This window comes from Lithobates pipiens, unplaced genomic scaffold (assembly GCF_037356315.1).
Source record: "Lithobates pipiens isolate NorthernLeopardFrog02 unplaced genomic scaffold, aLitPip1_a1.2 Scaffold_13, whole genome shotgun sequence".
Lineage (NCBI taxonomy): Eukaryota > Metazoa > Chordata > Amphibia > Anura > Ranidae > Lithobates > Lithobates pipiens.
Window position 1 is genome coordinate 199906460 of NW_027507718.1, and position 5488 is coordinate 199911947.

Consider the following 5488-nt stretch of genomic DNA (forward strand, 5'->3'; position numbering starts at 1 on the left):
TCTCATCATGGTTTTGGTGCACTTTGGAAAGCTGTTGCTTGCTGTTTTATGTGACATTCATGTTTTGACTGAGATGTACTGTATTACCTATGCATCACCTCAATATGTCTATATTCAATGTATCCAACTTGTATTTTATGGCAACCAATAAATTCCAATTATGTTCATTCTTTTACTGTATATCAAGCTGTAATACCCTATCTCCTATAAATAAAGATTGTTTAAAAACGTAAAAAAAAAAAAAAAATTCCAATTATGTTCACCAAATTACTCTTTTGCTACCACATGCTTCATTTGAAGTCCCGCCCCCTTGCTCTCCCCCCATTCTTGATCATAATAGGGATGGAAATGTGTGACCTTACCGGGCCACAATTTCATTTAAAGTCCCAAGGGATGGAAGAACTGGCCTTACCAGGCCATACCTTCACTTAAAGTCCCTTAAACCAGTTTCACTACTAAGCTGGAGATCAGCTTTAATGTGCTAGGCTGCTTTCACACTGAGGTGCTTTACAGACACTATAGCACTAAAAATAGCACCTGTAAAGAGCCTCTCCTCTCACTCCAGTGTGAAAGCCCGAGGGCTTTCACACTGGAGTGGAGCATTGCGCTGGCAGGACGCCAAAAAAAGTCCTGTAAGCAGCATCTTTGAGGCGATGTAGAAGCGGGGTATACTTTGCTCCTAAAGCACCCCTGCCAATAGAAATCAATGGGCAGCACCGCCGAAGTGCGCTTTTTACCCTTTTTCAGCCTTTAGGGGGTTTAAAAGCGCCCCACTAGCGGCCAAAAAGCAATGCAAAAAGGACGGTAAAGCACCACTAAAAATAGCAGAACTTTACCGTCGTTGTCCCCAACGTCCCAGTGTGAAAGTAGCCCAAGTGTATCTAAACCTGCTAGTACTCCTAACATTCCCCTCAACTGGCACTGCTGTTGTCCAAATCTGCCCCCTGTTCTCCTTCATCCAGAGTGGTGTCTATATAATACAGGAGGTGTGTTACTTGCTAGATTAGTAGGGGAAAACAGAGGGAAAAAAGACTAAGAAAAGAAAACCGATGCAGCTACCACATCTAATGATTGGTAAGGTGCAATATATTAAATTTTTGGGTTTAATACCGCTTTCATTTTTAAAATAATATAAATCTGTTTTTATTGATTTTAAAAACATATAGGAAACAGTACAAGCTCCAATGACACAACCCACACAGGAGAGGTCACGGTTGACTTCAGATACACAGTACATCCAACAAAAACAAATCTAACGATGCACCATTCCACAGGAATAGGAACACCTGAGGGGGTGTAGTAGACACCACAGGTGTGGGAAGCCTCCAACAAGCCAATAGAGCATATAGATCAGCAGCAGTGGAAGGTTCCGCCAGCCATTTTGCCCATACATTGTGAAACTCTCTCTTGTTGCCCCTATTTTTGTATGTATACTGGTAGAGAGGTAGACTTGAATTAACCAAGCGTTTCCAAAATGCAAGAGAGGGAGAGGTTGCTCTCTTCCATTGCATAGAAAAGTAACAATCTAAAGATTGTCCTCTACTAGGGCCAGTAGGCACAGTTTGGGCTCCAGTATAAAGCAAGCCAGAGCGATTGTGTTGATTATGTACACCACCCCAGTCCAGAACTGTGAGATAGATGGACAGATCCCCCCAAAAAAGTCACCATCTGAGTGGTTACATCTCCAACAGGTATAGGATAGATCAAGATGTGTAACCTATAAAGGAGTAAAGTATACTCTATGTAGGATGGTGAACTGGATCAGCCTATCTCAAGCAGAGACCAGTTGTTTAAAAGGTACACCTACAGTGGGGATCGAAAGTTTGGGCACCCCAGGTAAAAATGTGTATTAATGTGCATAACGATGCCAAGGAAAGATGGAAAAAATCTCCAAATGGCAGCAAATTACAGATTAAATATTCTTATATGTCAAAAAAAAGTTAGATTTTATTTCCATCATTTACACTTTCAAAATTACAGAAAACAAAAAAATGCCGTCTGCAAAAGTTTGGGCACCCTGCAGAATTTATAGCATGCACTGCCCCCTTTGCAAAGCTGAGACCTGCCAGTGTCATGGATTGTTCTCAATCATCGTCTGGGAAGATCAGGTGATGTCAATCTCAAAGGTTTTAAATGGCCAAACTCATCTGACCTTGCCCCAACAATCAGCACCATGGGTTCTTCTAAGCAGTTGTCTAGAAAACTGAAACTGAAAATAGTTGACACTCACAAAGCTGGGGAAGGCTATAAGAAGATAGCAAAGCATTTTCAGATGTCAATATCCTCTGTTAGGAATGTAATTAAGAAAAGGCAGTCATCAGGAACAGTGGAAGTTAAAGCAAGATCTGGAAGACCAAGAAAAATATCAGACAGAACAGCTCGCAGGATTGTGGGAAAAGCAATTCAAAACCCACGTTTGACTGCACGATCCCTCCAGAAAGATCTGGCAGACACTGGAGTTGTGGTACACTATTCCACTATAAAGAGATACTTGTACAAATATGGTCTTCATGGAAGAGTCATCAGAAGAAACCCTCTTCTATGTCCTCACCACAAAAATCAGCGTTTAAACTTTGCAAATGAACATATAGACAAGCCTGAGGCATTTTGGAAACAAGTTCTGTGGACCGATGAGGTTAAAATAGAACTTTTTGGCCGGAATGAGCAAAGATACGTTTGGAGAAGAAAGGGCACAGAATTTAATGAAAAGAACCTTTGTCCAACTGTTAAGCATGGGGGTGGATCAATCATGCTTTTGGGTTGTATTGCAGCCAGTGGCACAGGGAACATTTCACGAGTAGAAGGAAAAATGTATTCAATAAAATTTCAGCAAATTTTGGATGGTAACTTGATGCAATCTATGAAAAAGCTGAAGTTAGAGAGGATGGCTTCTACAAATGGATAATGATCCTAAACACACCTCAAAATCCACGGGGGATTACATCAAGAGGCATAAACTGAAGGTTTTGCCATGGCCTTCACAATCTCCTGACCTCAACATTATTGAAAATCTATGGATAGACCTTAAAAGAGCAGTGCGTGACAGACAGCCCAGAAATCTCAAAGAACTGGAACACTTTTGTAAGGAAGAATGGGCAAAGATACCTCAAACAAGAATTGAAAGACTCTTGGCTGGCTACAAAAAGCATTTACAAGCTGTGATACTTGCCAAAGGGGGCAGTACAAGATATTAACTCTGCAGGGTGCCCTAACTTTTGCAGACGCCATTTTTTTTGTTTTCCGTAATTTTGAAAGTGTAAATGATGGAAATAAAATCACTTTTTTGACATATTATAAGAATGTCTGATCTGTAATTTGATGCCATTTGGAGATTTTTCCATCTTTCCTTGGCTTCGTTATGCACATTAATACACATTTTTACCTGGGGTGCCCAAACTTTCGATCACCACTATAAATGTCTGGCTTGTTTTCCTCATCCATTTCGAGTATGTCCCCCTGCCATTTACCACAAAGACCAGAAAGGTCAGAAAGGAGGACATGTTGATATAAGGATAAAGCCAGTTCAACAGCTGGTCTGTGAGTAACAAATCTTCCAACGGTGAGCAGTTTGAAGAAATACTTCGATGAGGAAATTGACTTTGGAAGGCTTGAGAAAGTTGCATATATCCGAACCTGTAAAAATTTTGGATATTGAACTTATGGTGGGGGTGCACAAAAGGCATCAGTTTCCCATCAGCAGGGTCTTAATGTTAAATTTGGCCCAGTAATGAGTATTGGGGATCATGAGAAGATGAGGTAAATAAGGGTTGCTCCATAACAGGATGTAAGAGGGGAGATTATCAGATGCCTGTGCTTTGCATTTGAGGGGGGTAAGAGAGTAAGGGGCTTTGACAGCTTGAAAGAGACATTGTTGTAGTGCATCTGAACCCAGGTTGGCTACCTCAAACATGGTGTAGGAGTTATTCAAATTTAGCACAAACCCACAATGAGCAGCGACTAGCTAAGTGGCTATAAAGTATTTAAAGAAATCTGGCATAGCCATTGCGCCATGTAGGGCTAGTCTACTCAGCGAGGTAAGTTTGTAACATGGGGTTTGGGATCCCCATAGAAGGGGAAGTAACAATTGACGTGGGTGAATTTCAAAAGAGTTATGTGAATGCAGAATTCTAGTTTTAAGCCCACCACAATACAGGGATGTGCAGGGACCTAATGTTTCAGCCTACAATTGCCTCAAAGCCCAAACATACCACACTGTCTGCCAACTTGTGCATATGGTGGGTTGAAACCCCTTCCTTATACCATCCCCCTGGTCTACTACAGCACTGACCAATAAGTAGTTTGGAATACTCTTGTTGCAGGACTTTGAACCTCTCCGTGATTTCATTTCAGGGCTCTGACAGTCCAGCCAAAGGCAGGGGGGGGCACATGTCACAACTGATCTGTAAAACTACCAAATTGCTTGTGTCATAACTGATTACATGTGCACCACCATGGAAATTACAGATCAATGCTATGATGGCAGCTCCCTAGGCTGAAAATGATAGGAGGGTTTAGTTCTGCTTTAAAATAAAAATCTTTTACTGCAATACTCACCTCTTCTGTGGCGTTGTCTTCTGAAGAAAGTCTGCTTCTCTATTAGATGCTGCCAAGGGGAGATTTTAATAACTGGCCTTGGATTTACTTGGATTGGATTTACCAATGAGCTTCTAACCCCAGCTTGTTCAATTAAGCTTTGGTAATAAAACCTGGAAGCTCATTGGTTTCTATGCAGAAGGGAGCCTGATTTTGCACTTTCTAGCTTTAGTAAATAAACCCCATTGTGTACTTAAAAGTGGGGTATACCTGTATCTGAAAACCTACCCCCCCCCCCCCCGACCCCTAATAAAAATCCAGTGGAACCAATTAGGCTTCAGAAGTGATCTAATTAGTAAATAGAGTTCACCTCTGTACAATTTAATCTCAGTATAAATACAGCTGTTCTGTGAAGCCCTCAGAGGAGAGTTCAGGAGCAGTCGAAAAAAATGCCCAACTGTTCCTAAACGTCTGTTTAGCAGCAGCAGTTTACATGAGGGCATTACCTGTCCTGGAATCCAGCGATGTCGGCACCGCAGCCGTTTTCATCAGCTGTCAGGTGCATGCCACCTTCATTGCGAGTCAGGGAACCCGGCAGTGTATCCTTTCAGCGTCACACCGGGAACCCTACTGTGCACGCGCGAGGCTCTTCTCCTCTCTCCTACTGGCCCGGCGACAGGGTGAGGAGGAGGGAGCCCCAGCCGTGTCGTCAATACCCGCGGCTGAGGCTCCCGCAAGTGGGGAAAGCATACCTGTGAAAGACAGGTATGCTGCCCCCCCCCCCCCCAAAGGTGCCAAATGTGGCACCAGAGGGGGGGGGGAGGAGTACAATGAGCGGAAGTTCCACTTTTGAGTGGAACTCTGCTTTAAGGACGGGTAAACTGCAATATATTACCACCGTTTATGTTTCTGGGTTTAAAAATGGCTTTAAAAATATAGCTTCTATCAAACAGTC